This window comes from Pongo pygmaeus, chromosome 7 (assembly GCF_028885625.2).
Source record: "Pongo pygmaeus isolate AG05252 chromosome 7, NHGRI_mPonPyg2-v2.0_pri, whole genome shotgun sequence".
NCBI lineage: Eukaryota > Metazoa > Chordata > Mammalia > Primates > Hominidae > Pongo > Pongo pygmaeus.
The window spans coordinates 114,355,942-114,379,158 of NC_072380.2; the positions used below are offsets into that span (position 1 = coordinate 114,355,942).

The 23,217-nt window shown below is 39.3% G+C and overlaps 1 protein-coding gene across 10 annotated transcripts in view; it reads right to left on the reverse strand.

The window, feature by feature from the left end:
- NCALD (neurocalcin delta) overlaps positions 1–23,217 on the reverse strand; it is a 454,184-nt gene that overhangs the window by 225,898 nt on the left and 205,069 nt on the right. For all 10 annotated transcript variants that reach the window (XM_063669002.1, XM_063669000.1, XM_054498378.2 and 7 more), the window contains one exon: positions 1,616–1,665. The gene's annotated coding sequence lies outside the window, so the exon portion shown is untranslated. The remainder of the gene's footprint in view (positions 1–1,615; positions 1,666–23,217) is intronic.

Consider the following 23,217-nt stretch of genomic DNA (forward strand, 5'->3'; position numbering starts at 1 on the left):
TTGTTTCTGATGACCTTCACAGCTTTGAGGGGTACTGGTCAGATATTTTGTAGCATGTCGCTCTATTGGAATTTGTCTTATGCTTTTCTCATGATTAGACTTAGATCAAGTATTTTGGGGAGGAAGATCACAAAGGCAAAGTGCCCTTCTCATCACATCATGTCAAGGGTACCTACTACCAATGTGACCTGCCACTGCTGATTTACCCTTAATCACCTGGCTTGAGATAGTGTTTGCTCGGGTTTCTCCATTGTGAAGTTACTTTTTCCCCTCCCTTTCTTTACTATACTCTTTGAAAGAATGTCATTCTGTGCAGCCCCCAGGGAGGGTTATGCTTTACCCCCTGAAAGGCAGAGTATCTTACATACATTATTTGGAATTCTTCCACATTCTCTTGATTTATTTATTCATCATGTATTTATATCAGTATAGATATGTATTTTGTACTTTAAGTGATATCCTAATTCTAACTTTCTTTCTTTGCTCAAATTTTCCATCTTTGGACATTGAAAGTACTTTCGATTGGGTCCTGTATTCTTTTCACATACAACCATCATTGTGGATTTTTATTTTTCGCACTTCTTTACTTTATGGCACTACAAGATGCTCCAGGCTCATCTTGTATATTTCCTGCCACAGTCTTAAATCAGCCATTTCTCCAAGGAACCCTGGCTCATTTCATTGGAAAATAGTATTAGAAACCCAGATCTGGGAAACAGGTATGTATTGTTTGCTTCCAGACCAAACCAGTTTCTCAATCTCTAAATATGGGACCTTGGAATGTCCCTATATTCTTAATTTATTTTAATTTATTTGACAAACATTTTTGCAGTGATTGCCATGTGCCAGTCACTGTTTTAAGCACTTTGAAAATATCAACTCATTTAATCCTTGTAATAATCTCATAACAACAAAATATGGTATTAGTCTCATTTTATGGATGAAAAAAACAAGAAACAGATATTTGGATGTGTTCCATAGTCACCCAGATAGTAACCGACAGAACCGAAATTGAACCCAAGTATCTGGATCCATATTTGGAGCTAACCACATTGGAGTTAGATTTGGAGCCAACTCCTACATTGCCTTGCAGTGGTGAGGACCTTGCAGAGCTGCCATACAAATTGATGAATTAATTCACCCACACGTTCATCCTCTAATACAAATCTGTTATGTGCCCATTAGGTGCCAGACTATCTGATATCTGTTAATTGGTGCTTAATGCCATTTGAGATACCTCTTGGAATATGACCCAATTTAACATAAAGGAGGATGCTGTTGTAATGTACCCCTTGAGAAGACTCTGGCAGCTGCCTGGGATGAAGATGTCATATAAAAACTACTCCACTCAGTGGTTGCAAATATACTTTATTATGCTATAAGTAATATTCAAAGGTGATAGGCAGGCAGTACCTTATTTACTTCATTTCTATTTATTTATCATTTCCATAAATTTTTTAAAGGGGCTTTAGTATCTTTTATATATACGAAACTCCCACTCATTATGCTACTATTCTTGATAAAACATTTGAACAAACAGTCTCTTGTGAAAACCACTGAACAAAACTGAGATTTCCATTTATAGCTAAGAAGAAAATTTTAAATATACACTTACTTTCTGACTGTCACCAATGAGTGGTCCCAGGAGAATAAAGTTGAGATAATCTGAAAGAAAACATGCAAAACAATAATGGTAAATGCAAATATCTTAAAGGAAACTTTGTCCTGAGGTCATTATCCCACCTATTTTAATGGCAGAACACTGGGAGACTGACATCCCATGACATGATTTACTACTTGTTAATAATGTGTTTTGGAAAAGAGAGTGCAGGTTGGGGTGGAGGTGAGGTTCAGCAAAATGGACTCCCTGAGAAAAGAAAGCAGAGACTGAAACAATGCGGAACCTGGAATGGACTTCTTGTTAATATTTATAACTCCTTGGAAGAGGATATGAGAGTTAAGTGAAGGAATATTCAAGAATGTGGGGCTTCATTATCAGTTCAGACCAAGCACCAGATGAGCTGCCTTCCAGATGTATCAAAGTTTAGGGATATTCAAAAAAAGAACTATCCCACCAAATTAAGCTTCATAAAAGAAGGTTAAATAAAATATTTTCCAGACAAGCAAGTGCTAAGGGAATTCATTACCACTAGACCAGCCTTATGAGAGATCTTTAAGAAAGTTCTAAACATGGAAACAGAAGAATGATACTTGCTACCACAAAAGCACTGTTAAGTACATAGCCCACAGACTCTATAAAACAACTACAAAATAGAAACTACAAAGCAAACAGCTAACAACTTATGATATGATCAAAACCTTACATATCACTATTACTTGAATGCAAGTGGTTTAAATGTTCCCACTTAAAAGGCACAGAGTGGCAAGTTGGATAAAAGAATGAGGCCCAATTGTCTGCTGTCTTCAAGAGACCCATAGGCTGAAAGTAAAGGTTGGAGAAAGATCTACCATGGAAACAGAAAACAAAACAAAAAAAGCAGGAGTTGCTGTTCTTTTATCTGATAAAACAGATGTTAACACCAACAACAGTAAAAAAGGACAAAGAAGGGCATTATGTAATGATAAAAAGTTCAATTAAACAAGAAGACTTAACTATCCTAAATATATATGCACCCAACATCAGAGCACCCAGATTCATAAAACAAGTACTTCTAGACCTACAAAAAGACTCGCACAGCCACACAATAATAGTAGGGAGCTTTAACACCCCATTGTCAGATCATCAAGGCAGAAAACTAATAAAGAATTTCTGGACTTAAATTTGACACTTGACCAATGAAAACTAACAGACATCTACAGAATACTCCATCCATCAAGTATAGAATATACCTTCTTTACATCTGCACATGAAACATACTCTAAGATTAACCACATGCTCAACTGTAAAGCAAGTCTCAATGAATTTAAAAATATCAAAATCATACCAACCATACTCTCAGATTATAGTGCAATAAAAATAGAAATAAACTCCAAGATCTCTCAAAATCACAAAATTACATGAAAATTTAACAACTTGCTTCTGAGTGGCTTTCAGTAAACAATAAAATTAAGGCAGAAATCAAGAAATTCTTTGAAATAAATGAAAACAGAGATTCAACATACCAACATCTCTGGGATTCTGCAAAAGCAGAGCAAAGTTATAGGACTAAACGCCTACCTCAAAAATTTAAAAAGATCTCAAATTAGCAATCTAACATCAAACCTAGAGGATCTAGAAAAACAAGAGCAAAGTAACCCCAAATCTAGCAGAGGAAAATAAATAAAATCAGAGCAGAAATGAACAAAGTTGAGACCCAAAAATTCATATGAAGAAGCAACAAAACTAAAAGTTGTTTCTTTGAAAGGATAAACAAGATTGATAGACCATTAGCTAGATTAACAAAAAAAAAGAGAAGATACAAATAAGCACAATCACAAATGACAAAGGTGACATTACAATGAATCCCACAGAAATACAAAAGATCCTCAGAGACTATTATGAACAATTCTATGCATACTAACTAGAAAATTTAGAGAAAATGGGTAAATTCCTGGAAACACACAACTTCCTAAGGCTGAATTAGAAGGAACTTGAAACCCTTAGCAGACCGACATCAAGTTTTGAACTTGAAGCAGTAATTTTTAAAAAACCCTATCTATCAACAAAAACCTCAGGACTAGATGGATTCACAGCCAAATTCTACCAGATGTACAAAGAAGAGCCGGTACCAATTTTACTGAAACTATTCCAAATAATTGAAGAGAAAGAACTCCTCCCTAACTCATTCTACAAAGCCAGCATCACTCTGATACCAAAACCTGACAAAGACACAACAACCAAAAAAGAAAACTTCCGGCTGATATCTCTGATAAACACAGAAGCAAAAATCCTCAACAAAATACTAGCAAACTAAATCCAACAGCACATCAAAAAGTTAATTCACCATGATCAAGTAGGCTTCATTCCTAAGGTGTAAGTTTCGTTCAACATATGCAAATCAATAAATCTGAGTCACCACATAAACACAATTAAAAGCAAAAACCATATGATCATCTTGAAAAACACAAAAAGTTTTTGATAAAATCCAACATCTCTTCATGATAAAAACCCTCAAGAAACTAGGCATTGAAAGAACATACCTCAAAATATTAAGAGCCATCTATGATAAACCCACAGCCAATATCATACTGAAGGGGCAAAAACTAAAAGCCTTACCCTTGAGAATTGGAAAAAGACAAGTATGCCCACTCTCTCCACTCCTATTCAATCTATTAATAATACTGGAAGTCCTAGCCAGAGCAATCAGGCAAGAGAAAGAACTAAAAGGCATCCGAATAGGAAAAGAAGAAATCAAACTATATCTCTTCACAGAGAATATGATTCTATACCTAGAAAACCCTAAAGACTCTGTCCAAAGGCTCCTGCAACTGATAAACTTCTTCAGTAACGTTTCAGGATACAAAATCAATGTAAAAAATCAGTCACATTTCTATACACTAACAATGTTCAAGCTGAGGGCCAAATCAAGAACACAAGCCCATTTACAATAGCCACACACACACACACAGACACACACACACACACACACACACACACACACACACAAATACCTAGGAAAACATCTAACCAAGGAAGTGAAAGATCTCTACAAGGAAAACTACAAGACATTGCCTAAAGATATCACAGGTGACACAAACAAATGTTAAAACATTCCATGCTCATGAATTAGGAGGATCAATGTTGTTAAATTGTCCATATTACCCAAAGCAATCTAGAGATTCGATGCTATTCCTATCAAACTACCAACATCATTTTTCACAGAACGATAAATGAAATTCACATAGAACCAAATTCTATAATTCTAAAATTTATATAGAACCAAAAAGGATCCCAAATAGCCAAAGCAATCCTAAGCAAAAAGAACAAAGCTGGAGGCATCACATTACCTGACTTCAAACTATACTATATGGCTATAGTCACCAAAACAGCATGGTACTAGTGCAAAAACAGGCACATAAACCAATGGAACAGAATAGAGAACACAGAAATAAAGCTGCACACCTACAGCTATCTGATCTTCAACAAAGTCAACAAAAATAAGCATCGGGGAAAGGACTTCCTATTAAAAAAATGGTGCTCGGATAGCTGGCTAGCCACATGCAAGAGAATGAAACTGTACCCCTACCTTTCATCATATAAAAAAATTAACTCAAGATGGATTAAAGATTTAGATGTAAGACCTCAAACTATAATAATCCTAGAAGAAAACCTAGAAAACACCATTCTGGACATCAGCCTTGGAAATGAATTTATGACTAGGCCCTCAAAAGCAATTGCAACAAAAACAAAAACTGACAAATGAGAACTAATTAAAGAGCTTCTGCACAGCAAAAGAAACTATCAACAGAGTAAAGAGACAATCTACAGAATGGAAGAAAATATTTGCAAACTATGCATCCAACAAAGCTCTAATATCCAGAATCTATAAGGAGCTTAAACTCAGCAGGCAAGCAAAAAAAAAAAAAAAAAAAAGGCAAAAAACATGAACAGACATGTCTCAAAAGAAAACTACAAGCAGCCAACAAACATGAAAAAATGCTTCAAATCACCAGTTATCAGAGAAATGCAAATCAAAACCACAATGGGATACCATCTCACACCAGTCAGAATGGCTATTATTAAAAAGTCAAAAAACAAAAGATGCTGGTGAGGCTACAAAGAAAAGGGAATGCTTACACACTGTTGGTGGGAATATAGATTAGTTCAACCCCCGTAGAAAAGCAGTTTGGGGCTGGGCATGGTGGCTCATGCCTGAAGCCCCAGCACTTTGGGAGGCCAAAGTGGGCGGATCACTTGAGCCCAGGAATTCAAGACCAGCCTGAACAACATGGCAAAACTCCACCTCTACAAAAAATACAAAAATTAGCTGAGTGTGGTGGTGCATGCCTGTAGTCCCAACTATTTGGGAGGCTGAAGTGGGAAGATCACTTGAGCCCAGGAGGTCCAGGCTATAGTGAGACATGATTGTGCCACTGCACTCCAGCCCGAGTGAAAGAGTGAGACCTTGTCTCAAGGGGAAGAAAAAACAGTTTGGAGATTTCTCAAAGAAATATTCTTTAAGAATTAAAAACCTTAAGAAAGTTGTTAAAACAGAACTACCATTTCACCTACCAATCCCATTACTGAGTATATATTCAAAAGAAAATAAATCATTCTACCAAAAAGACACATGAAGTCACATATTCATCACAACAGTATTCACAATAGCAAAGACATGGAATCAACCTAGGTGCCCATCAATGGTGAATTAGATTAAAAAATATGTGGTACATATATACCATGGAATACTATGCAGTCATAAAAAAGAATGAAATCATGTTCTTTGCAGCAACATGGATACAGCTGGAGTCCATTATCCATTATTCTAAGTGAATTAACACAGGAGCAGAAAACCAAAGATCACATGTTCTCACTTATAAGTGGGAGCTAAACATTGGTACACATGGACATAAAAATGGGAACAATAGACATCAGGGACTACTAGAGGAGAGAGGGAGAAATGGGGGAAGAGTTGAAGGACTAACCATTGGGTACTATGTTCAGTACCTGGGTGACAGAATCGCTGATACCCCGAACCTCAGCATCATGCAATATACCAGGTAACAAGCCTGCACATATACCCACTGAATCTAAAATAAAAGTTGGAAAAAAAAGGAACTAGCTGACGCAGTCCATGTAATGTGACAATAGGAAATTACAATAAAATGAGTCAATAAATAGGAATATTATATTGGTTAGATTCATAGGGAAGGAGGGTATCAAAAGAACTGAATGATTAGTTAGCCTGTGAAAGGACTAATTCAGCATGTCTGATTGAGAAGGCTTCAAGGAAGTGGGTGTGATCTATTGGATCCCATTACTAATGGGCACAAGGAAGGAGTAGTCTCTCAGATTTTGTGTCTGACATAAAAAGTGCAATTAAGTACCTCTGAGAGTGCCAGTCTAGACAATCTAATTAGTCTGTCAAGTGCAATTTCAAAGCTATTAAGAGGACCAAAGCCCTCTTCAGAAATCTGTAAAAAAAAAAAAAAAAAATCTCAAATTATATTATTGAATTCTTAAATATCAAAGTATCACTTTTATTAGGAATAAAATATTAATAAATGTGCAATTGTTTGGATTTCTAAAATCCCTTTTTTATTAAAAAATTAATTGTAATAATAAAAGAAGAAAAGGTATCCCAACTGACATGTTAGGAAAACATTAGAAAAACACATAACTACCAATTTCTGTATATTTGGTGATGTACCAATAACTACAAAATGCACCTCAGTCAATACACCAAGGACTCATATTCCTCTAAGCACTTAATAGAGAACTGAATACTGTTAAAGCAGAAATCAGGACTTTACCAAAGAGTTAATAAAGGTGTCCCTTTAAACATAGACTAGAAGTGGTATATGTCAGTGGTAAGGATTTCATGCAAGTTATTGAACCTTGGAATGTTCCACAAATTATAGCTATTACTTTATTTCTAGTTCCAACAATCTAAGAATTCTTATCTAAGACAGATTCTTAATTTTTTCCTTACTCATACTAACCTGTACATTTTAATAATATAGATACTATAGAAGATGTTTGGTTTAATAAAATGTAATCTTTCCAAGTATGATTTTTTAACTGAGAAAAAATTTGTGAAATAATTTTTATGTATATTCCTTCATCTCAAAGTTATATTGTTGACACCCAAACATGATACAACTTGAAAAGTACTTTTTTTTTTTTTTTTTTTTTTTTTTGAGACAGAGTCTCCCTCTATTGCCTAGGCTGGAATGCAGTGGCACAATCTCAGCTCACTGCAACCTCTGCCTCTGGGGTTCAAGAAATTCTCCTGCCTCAGCCTCTAAGATATGAAAACACGTCAAAGTGAATTTAAAGTGTTTTATGATTTAAAATATAATTAACTCAATTTTAGACTTTGAGATTTTACTGAAAAAAAAATGGTGTCTCTGGAAAAGATGATGCTTCATGAAAAAAAAAAAGTGCTTGGTTAAATGACAAGATAAATAAATGAGCGGTGACTAGAGCTGACCTATGATACAACCCTGACAGATTTCTGTAGCATCAGAATGGACAGCCCATTAAATACCAAGCTACTTGGTGATGTGTAAGACAACTGGGTGAGACCAAGAGAAGAAGAATTCTATTTTCTACATTATTGGACACGTTTCATTGACCTGCTCACAGAAGCACATTGAAACACATCCTATCTTACCTATTTGTTCCCAGCAATTAATGAGAAAATAGTGAAAATGGGATTGAAACAGCAGGAACATGTAGGAGCACAAGGATAATAACGACAGAGTATATATTTCATCCTTCACATAATACCTGCTTTCATTAAAATATATATGTAAAAAAAAATCATTCTACAGATTGCTGCCATGGCTTGAATTTTTGTGTCTTTACAGAATTTGTGTTGAAACATAGTATCTCCAGTACAATACAGTTGTGCCCCATTACCCACAGGGAATATACATTCCAAGAACCCCAAGTGGATGCCTAAAACCTCAAATAGTACTGAATCTGATACATACTATGTTTTCTATATATACTATGTTTTTCTTCTATACATACATACCTATGATAAGGTTTAATTTAGAAATTACACACAGTAAGAGATTAACCACAACCAATAATAAAATAGAATAACTGTAACACTATACTGTATTAAAAATCACGTGAATGTGGTCTCTATTTCTCTCTCTCTCAAAATATCTTATTATACTGTATCTAGGAAAGTGAAACTATGGACAAGGGAGGACTACTGTAGTATTAAAGGTGGGGCTTTAAGAGGTTAATTACATCATGAGGGCTCATCCCTCATGAATGGAATTAAGGCTCCTATAAAAGAGGGCTTCACACAGCATTTGGCCCTTTTTGTCCTTTTGTCCCTTTCACCAAGTGAGGACACAAGAAGAAGCACCATGTTGGAGGTAGACAGCAGCCCTCACCAGACACATTTGCTGGCATCTTGATCTTGGACTTCCCAGCCTCCAGAACTGCAAGAAATAAATTTCTGTACTTTGTAAATTACCCAGTTGCGAGTATTTTGTTATAGCAGCATGAAAAGACTAAGACAACTACAAATTTGTCTTGCTAATCTGTCTCACTCCCAAGAGGCAAGGAGGTAAGATAGAAAGAGCACAGAAATGGAAGTCTAGGGTCTAACCCCACCTTGGCCACTGATTAGCAGATAAGTGACCTTGGAGCAGTCGCTCACTATCACTAGCTCTCTATATGCAGAAAATTATGTGTAATTGCTGTCAAGTCCCTTCCAGTTCTGACATCTATGTCAAGTTGGTCCTAACTTTTCCCTTAAGATCTCTATCAAGAAATGTATGGCTTATGAATAAACAAATAAATGTAGCTGGCCAAATTTGCTTTCTCAGTAGCCTGGAGAGAATCCTTTTGTAATAGTGATAATGGTTACAATACTTTATATATTTTGGTTTGAAGGTTTTTTTAAAGGGACTTTGTACATAATTAAATGTTTAAAAATAAGTTCTTTCTCTTACATTTAGTACTGGGGTTCTATTTGCATTATTAAAAGTATTGACTAGCATCCCATTTTTTCCTTTGTTTCAAATAGAATATGTAACATGGAATATTTGAGCTTGACTATTTTACAGACTTTGTTAACATTTATCAGGGCTGATAATGTTATTAGAAAGATAGTTTCTTTTTTATTTCAACTTTTATTATAGATTAAAGGATACATGTGCATATTTGCTACATGGGTAAATTATGTGATGCTGAGGCTTGGAGTCCCAACAATCCCATCATCCAGGCCATAAGCAGAGTACCCAATAGGCAGTTCTTCAGCCTAGGCCTCCCAACTTCTTTCCGCATCCATTGATCCCCAGGGTCTATTGTTCCCATCTTTACCATCATGTGTATTCTTGCATCCTTGGAGATATGAAACTCTGAGAACATTTAGATAAAAATGGCTTTGAAAAGTTTTAATATTATATAAAGATACTGTATAGTCACCAATACCATTTAGCCATTATTTCTAACCATCCTACCAGTCAGCCATATCATCCATTCATGCTAATGGTGAATGAAATGGTTTCTGGTCTGTCAGCACTGGTATCTAATCTTTCACTCAAAACATGGCATTTTCATTGAGCAGTACAGTATATTCTGACAAGTGCTTGTAAATAGAGTCAACAGCACTTTACATTTGGTTTTAATTTGATTTAACAAGTTTGGCAATTTGCAGTTCAGAATCCAAGCCTAACTTTCCTCAGGAAGTGGAAAAGGCTTAGTATATATTCATCTGGAAAAAATCTACCATGTTCCAAATCATAACTAAACTGGAAACAGATCATATTCATCCTCTCAGGGGCACTTAGCATAAGCTAAATATACGCACAACACAGCTGACCATTTATAAACACAGCTACCATCAGGACCAGAGAGCTGTGTCAATGGCCGTCATTCGTTGGTCTGCAGTGAAAAACCAGAGATCTTGCTAAGCTGGAGGCCATGTCTGAACAGCATACAATCCACACTGCTCCATTTTACACAAATGTCGAAAAAATATTTTAAAGCATTCCATTGTCTTGTTGCCTACTTTTAGATTGAGTCCTTAAATGAGGATTCATCTAGTTCTTTCCATTTTCATAAACATAGACATTAAATATAGATTTAAGAGGATTCAGGCTTCCCTTAAAGGACCCTTGTTATTGCCGCTCTCCTGAGGTTCCTTCAGATGCTGTGATTCATTCCGATGTTGATTCTGTGACTTCAGTTGTGAGGGATGAATATTTTCCTCATTTATATCTCAGAGTTGGTCTTAAATTCAGAAAGCATGTATGACAAAAGAAAAAAAATAACACAAGGAAACCAACCTCATTCCAGAGAAGAGAGACTGGCTAAATGAGGGTTAAGTCAATCAGCCAGCCAAAAACATTATAGAGTATCCAAGAGGGCAGAGCCAGGCATAATTCTCCCTTCTGTCCATGTCATCTGCAATGCTCCCCTTGGAAGAGTGGCTGGGTGCTTCACATGCAGAAAAATACAGACATCTGACAGCCAGACTATAAGGGGTGTATTTATCCATTCATTCAACAAACATTTATTCAGCATCCACCAAGAGGCAGGGGTAAGGTACTTTAAGGTGCTCACTTCAGAAGGCAGAAGCCAGCTAGTCATTTATGGCAGACAAGTAAAAATAAAGTAATAAAACATGATCAGTTGAAGGATAGACACATATAAACATGAATAACCAGTGTGAGCAACACCCCCTCACACTCTACACTCATTCCCCCTCTCATTAGCGCTTGGCTCATTAGCACCACTGCCACTTTGGGTTATGTATTTATTTATTTATTTATGGCTGTCTGAATCACAGACACATTATTTATATGTTAAATAGATATATAACATCAAGTGGCAATGGTGCCAATGACATGTCCTTGAGGGCATGGGATTTCTTTGAGTCACTGAGCTAAACCAGCCCCCAGAACAGAACCCCATACCTAATAGGTGCTCAATAAATATGCAGTAACTCTGTTCCTGTAAAAGAAGCTTCACACAGCATACTGAATGAATGTATGAGTGAATCAACATTATAGAGGTCATTCAAAAGAAGGAATGATTGATTGTCTGGAAAGACAGGAGGAAATGATGCTGGGCCTATGATTAAAGGCAATTAAATGTTGATAAGTAAGAAGCTGAAAAATCAGGCAAGAGACACTCACTGGGAAGGTCCTCAGGAGCCCCTTGCAATGGGTCTATGGAATCCAGATAGTTGTGTCTACCCGGTGTCCTGTCCTTGTGGACCTGTCTTCCCAGCTCCATGTGGCTTTGGTGGGGCAACCAATCCCAGACTTCAACTCCTCTGACCACAGGGGAGAGCCCCAGGCCACTGCAGTCTGTCTGATTCTCCCTCCTGGGCATTTAAATCTGCAGCCAACAAGAACAAGAACACTGGCAGCAGAGCCATCAGCAGCGGCAGGACCTTGGAAAGATGGCTCATGAATTCCTGCTCCTGGGACCCCCAGTTCCCCTGGTTCTCATCTTTCCCGAGGCCTGTTTGGTCAGCTCTTCCCTCAGTTCTTTAAGCTATTAATAGCCTTCCAATAAACTTTTCTTTTCTGGCTCCAGTAGTCTCAGTTTATTTCTGTTGATTACATGCTAAGCTTTCTACAACCACAGGGGCTGATTAGAAGATAATTGTGGCTTGGAAGGACTCAGGAATAAATTTTTATTTGACACTAACCATGCACAGGTACTGAGCTAAGCTCTTTATATGAGTTATCCAATTTAATATTCAGAACCGTCTCTATTAGTGACTATTTCCATTTTAAATAAGTTTAAAATTTTAAGTTCTTTAACTTAAGAAAGTTAAATAATATGTCCAAGCTGACGATCTACCAGGTGGCAGAGCCAGCGCTCAGCTTCAAAGACCACAGTCTTAACAACTTCCCCCCACTCTTCCCCCTACTTAGGCTTACTGAACTCCTGGGAAACACAAGTGTTAGCATGTCATAAACAACTAGAAATGCCACTTGTATCATGGCCAGGTAGGGTTAGGGTTAGGGATAAGGAGGTGGTGGGTCTCCCTAGGGAATGAGTGGTGTTAAGGGAAGTGGCACTAGTTTCTGTGGCCACTTTCCAGGAATGCTTTTCTCATGTTCTGAATTGTGTTATAGGTTATTATTTTTTGTTCCTCTACCATACAAAGAAATTAGAACAGTCGCTGTCCTATTGAGAAGAGCTAAAACAGATGCCTGAAACAAGTGGCCCCAGAGTCTCTCTTCAATTAACAGACACTGGCCCTGTTCTCCCGTGGCTTCCTCCTTCACTCTGAGTATTGCTGGTTTGCAGTCACTTCCCACCAGGGACCAGATCCCAGCAAGTTTATTTACCCACTAGCATGATCCTCACCTTGCCATCCTCCATCACCCACCCTCACACCTCCTCCCACCTCATTTTACCTCTTCACCAGTTTATTATTCATTCATTATCAGTCATTTAGAAAACATCTCAGGGCCGGAATGTGTCAGGCTCTGTGCCAGGCACCAGGAATGTCCCACCAACAGAAGAGCAAAGTCCCCGATCTGGTGGAGCGTACAGTCTAGATGGGGGGATGGATGGAATACAAGTAAACAAACATATCCATACAACAAGCCTGCACTGTTGTCAGGGAGCTGCAGCAGATAAGTCAGACCTGAGATGCAGTGCAGCAGAGAAGGATCTGCGTGTGATGAAGGTGTCTGAGCAAGGATCTACTAAGTGGAGAAGTGAAGGGTAAGGAGGAGCCAACCTCGCCAAGAGTCAGGGAAGGGCAATCTAAGCAGAGGGAACAGCCCGTGCAAAGGCCCAGAGATGGGAAAGGGTATGGCATGGTCCGACATCTGTGCAGTGGGTACAGAAGAAAGTGGCATGATATGAGGCCCACCGAGGCAAGAAGTGGAAAAATCAGGCAAGAGAAGATTGCAAGGAGCCCCTTGCAATGGGTCTATGAAATCCAGGCAGTTGTGTCTACCCAGTGTCCTGTCCTTGTGGAAGTGTCCTCCCAGCTCCATGTGGCTTTGGTAGGGCATCCAATCCCAGACTTCAGCTGCTCTGACCACTACAGGGGAGAGCCCAAACCCAAGCCAAAGTCAGGGCCTGGGTGGAATGTGGATTTTATTCTCAGTGCAACCTGTTCTCCTATTACTCTCGGGGAAAACATATTTTTAAAAAACCTAAAAATAACAGAAGAGAAAATATTTTAATAAATATTTTCATGTCTATTTAATGCCTAAATGACTGATGAAGTGCTAAACTCTTGCAACACTGGAAATCTGTCAGGACTGCAATTTGAATGACAAGCCAGGAACTAACTGAAAAATGATCTTCCAAAAAGCCTCACACAGCAACTGTATTATAAGTCCTCAACAGAACTTAATTAATAACTAATTAAGATTGTCCAATCTCTCAATGATCCTGAGATGTAGAGATTATGATGCTCATCTTCTAAGAAAATGAAGATTGAAAAGTTCCCACAGCTCACCCTGTAGAAGAACTAGAATTTATGGCCAGGCTTGTCCCACTCCTAATTTAGTCTTAACTATTATGCTGTACTTTCCCGTAATTCCATTAATTTAGTACAATACCATCTTGTTTGACTAATATTACTGAAAAATAATGTATGCCACAGAAGTAAGCCTCTTTGACCACAGAGATCCTGTTAAAATGAAACCTTTAAAACATATACCTCTTTGGATGATAATTTTTCAAATTTTTGCCTTTTATATACCAACTCCACACATCAACCAATATGAACATCAGAGATTCTACGATGCTGCCCTCAGGTACTTTGAAGTGCAAATACCTGCTCGCCTCTAAACCAAATGGGCTCAGGCTATGGACACTTTTTTTTTTTTTTTAAGTTTTCTGTGTTTTATTTTTTTCCTTTCTCTTCATTAACTTTCAGGAGTTTTTTCCTTTATTGATCTCCTGTTTATTCATTTTCAGGACTTCTTACAACTTTCAGTGTGGTTGCCTCTTGCAACTTTTCTCTCAGTGTTAATGCTCTAGTTGTTCTTTAGTTTAGATTGAGAAACCTGATGATTTAGCATTTTGCATTTGTTAGCATTTTTAGTGAAAGATGAATAAAGAGAAGCTGAGTCAACAGTATTAGATACAAAAACACTGTGCTGTGAAATATATTGTGTACTGGGAGGACTGACTTGAAAGGGAGGAGTGCAGGGTGTCAGGGGAGGCGAGGGGTGAGCCTGAATGGTGTGGGAGGCCTGATCAGGTAGAGACAGTGTTATCCAGAAGGCCTTCCAAGTGGGCAGCTCAGAACTCAGGACACACTCTTTTGTGGGTATTCCCATATTATGTGATAGTCGGGCTGTCAAATCATTCTGTAAAATCTTATTTAATCCATTATATACATGAAATGTTTTCCCCTCGATTCTGAGAATGTGAATAGGAGCAAGAAATCAAGAACCTAGGTGAATATTGCAAAGTTCTAATCCCTAAAGAAGGGGAAGAAGGAGGAGGAAGAGGAGGAAGGGAGGGAGGAAGGGAGGGAGGGAGGGAGAAAGGAAGGGAGGGACAGAGGGAGGGATGGAGGGAGGGAGGAAGAAAGGAAAGGAGGAAGGGAAGGGAAGGGAAGGGAGGAGGGAAGGGAGGAAGGAGGGAGGCACGGACGGAGGAAGGAAGGGAGGGAGGGAGGAAGGAAGGAAGGAAGGGAAGGAGGGAGGAAGGAAGAAAGGAAGGAAGGGAGGGAGAGAGGGAGGGAGGAAGGAAGAAAGGGAGGGAGGAAGGGAAGGGAGAAGGGAAGGGAAGGGGGAAGGGAAGGGAGAAGGGAAGGGATGAGGGAAGGGAGGAGGGAAGGGAGGAGGGAGGGATGCATGGAGGGAGGAAGGAAGGAAGGGAAGGAGGGAGGGAGGAAGGAAGGGAGGGACGGAGGGAGGGATGGAGGGAGGAAGAAAGGAAAGGAAGAAGGGAAGGGGAGGGAAGGGAGGAGGGAAGGGAGGAGGGAAGGGAGGAGGGAAGGGAGGAGGGAAGGGAGGAAGGAGGGAGGCATGGAGGGAGGAAGGAAGGGAGGGAGGGAGGAAGGGAGGGAGGCAGGGAGGGGGATGAGAAGGCAGATCCAGGTTCGTGGGGTCTGAGCTTACACAAATACAGACCTCTTTATTAAAAATACAAATTATGGCCTGTAATCCCAGTACTTTGGGAGGCCTAGGCGGGCAGATCACTTGAGGTCAGGTGTTTGAGACCAGCCTGGCCAACATGGTAAAACCCCATCTCTATTAAAGATACAAAAATACAACCACATCGCCCAGTGTGGTGACGGGTGCCTGTAATCCCAACTGCTCGGGAGGCTGAGGCAGAAGAATCACTTGAGCCTGGCAGATGGAGGTTGCAGTGAGCCAAGATCACACCACCGCACTCCAGCCTGGGTGACAGAGTGAGACTCCATCTCAAAAAATAAAAAATAAAAATAAATAAAAATTATGGTTACAAAATTAGATACAAATATGAGTATTTTTTAAAATGAGAAAATTACAAAAATTATAAATTTTAAAAACTAAAGAATAGCTTAGCATCACAATAATCCAGAAAAATAACATATTTTTATTAACTACCAGATGCATGTATACATGGAAGTGACTGTAAATTACATAAATATATCTCATTAAACCCAAACAAAATGTATCCCCAATTCAGCTTCCCTTTAGTCTGATTCCCAAAATGCCTCTGGCTACTCCAACGCCATCTCCCTGCTGATCAATGCGACAGAGGGTAAGGGTAAGTCCTATGGGAAGAGACAATGATCTTAACCAATCACAGGCAAAATCTCTTTATTTTGAAAATTTGACAAAAATGTGGCTATGTGAGCTCAATGCCAGGGTGCCTTGAGCTCCTGAGCTCACAGTGCCTCCAGGCCAGCACTTTCCTCTCCTCCAGCTCCTTGACCACAGGGTCCTCTTCCTCCCTCGTCACCCTAAATGGCAAGCAGGAGAGGGCCTGTGCTCCCAGTTTAATAAATTAGGAGAGCTCACATCTCCTGTTCCACACAACCCATCAACACAGAGCGCACACAATGGAAACTGCAGCAGAATGAGTAAGAAACATTCATCCCACTGGAATTGTATGAGGTCTTGGCTCTAAAATACTTCCCAGAGATAGCAATCCAGATAGCAGCATTCAAACCAATCCTTCGCCAGCATGAAGTGAGTGTGTGAAAGTTGTGGGGGAGTGTGTTCGTCTACAGCCAGGACATCAAGTGCCTGGGTCATTACCTTGACCTTTTCTATTCCAGGGAAGTTGTGGCATTGCTAGTCTGTGAGTTGTTATTTGTTTCTATGGCAAGGCTTATACAATTCCTTTTTTGGAGGGGTTTGCTAGCGATTCTGCTTTCTGAACTAGAAGCTCCTTATCAGTACCATATAAGCAGAGGCGAAAGCTGTGTCACCAGCACCACTGTCCCTGGTGTCACTGAGCCTGATGTCCACCAGTGTGGACCACTCCACTGACTTTATGGGCCTTGGGGTCACCAAGCCTATAGTGAATTAAGTACTCATTATCTGGGTTCCAAGAAGCAGGGAACAAGCAAACATCCACCCCTGGGTGAAAAAGCCATTTGCTGCCAAATGGTGATTTGGACTTTATAAAAGAACATGGTTGATGACCTTAGGCAGTTCACTTACCATTCATCTGAGCAAGAAACCAAGGCCCTCCAACGGACAAATGTCTGGCCTTTTTCACAAGGCTGGTGAGGACATACTGGTGGCCCTAAAATAACCCTGTTAACAACATCAGATATACTGTGTATCTGATGCCACAGATTCTACCAAGGCAATACCAAGGACACAGAGTTGGGGGAGCAGAAAGAAGCCTGGACTAGACACTCAAGTAAAACGTGTGCCTGACTCCATGTCCTGAGCCCTGAAATAGTTGCAGACATTATTTAGAAAGAAATGAACACAGGCGACGTATTTCCTATAACAGATGCCTCAAGTGTCAATCATCTTCCTTTTTTTTCCTGTTTCTTTTCCTTTCTTGTATTTTGTTTGTTTGTTTGGGTTTGGTTTTGGTTTGTTTTGCTTTTCCTTTTAACACAAAAGCAAAAGCTTTTCATTTTCCTTTTAACACAACTACTCTCATGTACAGGTGTAGTCCTGTCCCTGTGGCCCTGCAAAGCACTCTACACACATTATCTCTTTTATTTCACAAAGCAGTCCTAAAAAGGAGATGCTGTTGTTCTCATTTTACGTATGGAAAAACAGAGGCTTGGCTAGGGAGCTAATGTATTAATGGGGTGTCTCACTCATAGCCCAGGCCCTTAGGAGCCCATATCTGTCTCACTCATAGCCCAGGCCCTTAGGAGCACTTGTCATCTTTCCCTTCAGAAGCAGGTGGCCATCACAGCCCATCATTGCCACACTACCTACTATTAGGGAAGGGATTCTTCTGTAGCCCTCACCTTGAGCTCACTAAGCTACATCCCACCTACTCCTCTGTTTTCAGTGGCAATTGGAAGGCAGATCGAGGTGAGTGCAGGCTTCTTTAGGGCTGACAGTGCTCTGCCAGTTGTGTTCAGGGCATGTTCTGTCTTTTAGCCTCCAGGCCCCCTCCCCTGCCACAGGGATTTGCAGTCCACAGACACAGCCAGGCAGCAGAGGAGTAAAGCCCCTGAGGACAGTCCTCAGCCAATGGTGAGTGGTAACTGATGGATAAATACCAACCTCCTAACCCCCAGATACAACTCTGGAAGACATTCTGCATGTCCCCCAAAATAATCACATCCCCATTCGCCTACCCAAATTCATTATTAAAAATCTGCTTCCTGGGGAAACCAAACTAAGCCATCTCCCAATAACCCTTTCCATTCCCCCTTCCTGTTCAGCAGCACTTCTGCTTCAGGGTGTGTGTCTTTTATATGGCCAAGGCAAGCTGTGCAAATGAAGGACTTTCTTCCCATTTTTTTTTCCCTTAACCAATTATTTCCCTTAACCACAGCTTTCTTTAAAGAAAAGAATACAAGAGTACAAGAGAAAAAAAAAAAAAAAAGCTAGGTCTAATCATTCTTCTCTTCCTTTGCGCAGAGTCCTTAAGCCCAGCTGCCTCATATGTCCATTAAAAGGAGAGCTTATTAGAGGTACTGAGCACTGAACAAAGTCCCCTGCTTTGTTAAGGTGGGGAAAAGACTCCTGAGCACACTGTAATAAAACAAACTTAAATGATGACAATCTAACAAGTTAGTTAGCTAGAGAATATTATTTTGCTGTCAAGTATTTAGGCATAAATTATAGGCAGTTCAGATAAATGACTTTAAAATTTATTACTTTTACACACACACACAAAATTTAGAATTTTTCCCCTTCACATTGTGTTTTCTATTACCTAGAAATAGCATTGATAGCAACAATTTTTCTTCCCAGATGCACACATATGCACATATACACATGCCTGCTAAAAATCAAATATTCTGGATCTCCTATTGTTAAAAGTGGTTTGCTTGTGTTTCTACCCTGACCTAGGATCATGGTCTACCCTGACCTAGGATTGCTATCGTAGGCTGAATAATGGCCTTTCAAATATGTCCATGTCCTAGTCCCCAGAATCTGTCAATGTTACCTTGTAGGAGAAAAGGGACATTGCAGATGTGATTAAGTTAAGGATCTTGAGATGGAGAGATTATCTGAGAGGGCCCACTGTAATCACAATGTTCCCGAGTCAGGAGCCATCAGAGTCAGGGGAGAAAGCACTGTGATGATGGAAGCGGAGATTGGCAGGATGCAGCCAGGAGCTGAGGCATGCCAGCAGCCTCTAGAAGCTGACAAAGGCCAGGAAATGAATTCTCCCCTGAGAGCCTCCAGAAGAAACCAGCCCTGCCACCTTCATTTAGCCCAGTAAGACTGATTTCAGACTTTTGACCTCCAGAACTGCAAGAGAATAAGTCTGTGCTGTTTGAACCCTCTAAGTTTGTGGTGATTTGTTACAGCAGCAATAGGAAACTGATACAACTACCTCTCATCCTGCAACTGCCTTTCCATGCTGACCTCACCTCCACCCAACTTTGCTCTGCCCTGACAACCTACACATTATATTCAAATGAGGGATTTGGGAGTACCCAGTCCTCACTGATCCTAAAGGACATGTCTTGGGGGTTGGAGGCCTCAAGGCAACAGAATCTCTGTGCCATGGGGACAAGAAATGATTGCAAGCAATGGGATAGGATGTGCAGGAATAATCTGGAGTTCAGGACAGTGGTAGGGGCTACAGAAAAGGATTTTGGAATCATTAGCATGTAAGTGAGGGTTGAAGTCAACCCACAGAGAGACTTCATAAATATATGATAGTGGTTTGGATAGGACTAGGAAGCGGATCAAGGGGATTTGATATGCAAATGACATGTATATCAGAGATACTACAGGAAGTGTGATCCAGAGCATAATTTTTAAAACTTTTTCTTGAGCTGAAATACAATCTCAGTTAGATGATGAAGAGGATTACATATCATTCGGAGGAAAGCAAGCCTCAAAAACAACCTCTTGAGTTCTGTACTAGGTGCAGGGATACAAAAATAGTCATGGTTTCTGTCCTTAAGAAGACTGCAGATAATTTTTATTACCACATAATGTGTGATATGACAATGGTGTCAACCAGTGTACTCGAGGGGCAAACAGAGGAGACAGTCCAAGCTAAAGACTGAAGAAAATCTTCCTGGAGGGAGTAATAGCTAAATGGCTTTTGAAAAATGAGTGGGGAGAGCAAGAAAGGGAAGAATTCCAGGTACACGAAATAGCACAAAGTCAGAGGGGCTAGTGAGTGTTTAAGCTCCCCCAAGAAGATTAGGCATAGTGACAGGAATGGAGAAATAAAAACAGAGCCCTGGAGGAGAGTAAGAGTTAAAGAAGAAGCAGAAGAAAAGAGACCCATAAATTAGTCCAGAAAGAAAAGGAGGAAAGTCTAGAGAAAATGGCATCATGGAATCTAAGAGTCGGGAGCTTCAGGAAGGAGGGAGTTCAGTAAGACAAGTACTGAAAGGGACAATAGAAAGAAAGCCATGAGTGAATTTCCTTAGAGCAGTTTTATTAGATTATGACAGGAAAAAAAAAAACAGATTGCAAAAAACTTAGAACTAAATGGAAGTGAAGAAGTGGAGGCAGCGTGCTGCACTTTCAAGTACCTTGGTTGAGAAGGAAATGAGAACCATGCCTACTTGTCAGGTTTTTAAACTTTAAAGACAAAAATAGGCTTTACAAGCTGCCACTAAAAAGAAGAGATAAGATTTAAATACACAAAGAGAAGATAAGAATCAACTTGGGCCATCCTCCTCAGACTTAGGCAAAACCAAAATAAGTGAAAATATCACCAAAGAACAGTGGGGTAAGCTGGCTGGGAAGAAGAAAAACATTGTAAAAGTAGGAGACTATATATAAAAAACTTGTCAAAGAAGTCTCAAATTAAAGATCACAAGAAGAATTAAAGACATCTGAAAGCAGATGCGCTAGAGGAAGAAGTGGGAATAGTTAGAAAAATTTAAGACAAAGGACTAGCCTCTACATCAAAAAAGGCAAAATTAATAATAATAGACAAAATGTGAAAATTACAAGGCAAAAAAATAAATATAGGTAAGAAATTTCAGACTATTAATACATAATGATGAAGTAGGAGACAGCGGAATAGGTACTCCAAAAACCCGGTTTCCACAGTTAATCTCGAATTTAGCAAACAATTCCTAAGTGCTGACTTAAAGGATAAGATTTTATTTACATCATACGGAAATTTGATAGCAATAGACATGAAAATGAAAGTTGAGTTTAAGTAGGACGTTAAAATATTCTTTTTATAAAATGAAGCAGCCAGATAAGATTTTGATGGCTCTAGCCTATAACTAAACAGTTTACAGTTTACAACAGAAAACAAGTGGTTAAAATGGTAAAGGAAAATAAAGAACAAAAAGGGAATAATCCGTGATGTCCAAAGCTGTTGAAAAGTTCAGCAGGATGAGATCTGAGAACTGATCATTGGAGTTTGGTAATGTCAAGGTCACTGGGGGCCTTGACAAAGTCTTTGGTGGAGCAGTGGGGAGGTAATTCTGAGTGGAGTGGGTTGCAGAGAGAAAGTGGGGAGAGGAAGTGGGTATGATGAGTCCGGACAACTCTTTTGCCATTAAGGGGAATAAGGAAACTGAGCTATAGCTTAGAGGATCAAGAGATTCTTTTTTTTTTTTTTTTTTTTTTTTAAAGATGGAAGACATCATACTATGTAAGATGATAGAAATGATGCAGGGAAGACAGGAAAATCAATGAAGCAGTGGTGATTGGCAGCCAATTGCAGAAGCCAAGTCCAAAGTAAGAGAACAGATGAGATGTGGGGCATACGACTAGTGCTGGCTTTAGTAAGAGCAGGGATGATTCATCTCAATTAATAGGAGCGAAGAGTGCACAGGTCCAGATGCAGGGAGGTGAATAGATTTTGTAGCAGGAATCTGTGGAAGTTCTTTGATTGCCTCATTCCATGAGCGAGGCAAGGCCATCAGCTGAGAGTGAGGAGGGGGTTGGTTTGAGGTTTGGTAGAGAAGAAGGGTGCAACAATTATCTACAAGAATGAGAGTAAATTGACTAAGGAGATTCAGTAGGATTCTAACATGGCATTTTCTACCTGACATTTGCAGTCATGAAATTTCAGTAAGACCAATCAGCAAGTTTGCATATTTTTCTCCAACCACATTCAGTCTCTCTTAGATTTAATAATCATGGTTAGGACTTGTCAGGTGAGGAGGCGAAGTACTGAAGGCGTATGCAAAGCAGTGACTACTAGAATGGAACCATGAAGAGAAATGGGGAAATGAAGGGAGAAACAGCCAAGACATGGCAAAGTCAATGGATCAGAGGTCCTAGAAGGCAAAAAATGTTGCAGTGGAGTTATTTAGAAATATAGAAGGTAATAATCAGAAAGTAGAATGCTAGCAACAGATTATAGAAGGTATGTAGTTATTGGTAAGAGCAAAGTCAGAGTAGAGGTTCTTAACCCTATTAGATTTGCTAATATATTAGAATATTTAGATCTTTCCCAAAACAAACAGTCAAAATCTCTGATGGTGAGGTCTGGACATTGGTATGTTTTTATTTGTTTGTTCACCAGTGCCCTGGGAGATTCTAACATGCAGCCGAGGTTGAGAACCGCTGGTCTAGGGTAGGTTTATGTTTAAAAATCTACCACGATATAGTGTTTTAAGCTCAGATTATTGTGTGGCCAGTTAAAACCCAACTCTCTTCCACATGACCTCCTGCAGGACCTTGTCTCTTGTATCCTATCTGGGAAACTGAGTTTTAAAAATCTAATAAACATAGGCATTTAATTTTTTCCTCTTAATTCCTTCAATCTTATTGACTTGAAGTTTGGCTTATTGAGATAATTTTAAATTTTGTTTCATAATATTAGCTACATCTTCCAACTTCTGGCAATCACAGAGATGACTAGCAAGCTTTCTATGTTTTCTTGTGAATGAATAAACCATTAAATGATCCTAACCAAGAAGAACCTAACAAAGAAGTGATGCTTTAAAACAAACATCATTCTAGGATCCAGTGCTCTTGGGGTCACATCTCTTTTTTAACTTTTATTTTAGGTTCGGGTGTACATGTGAAGGTTTGTTATATAGGTAAACTCATGTCATGGGGGTTTGTTGT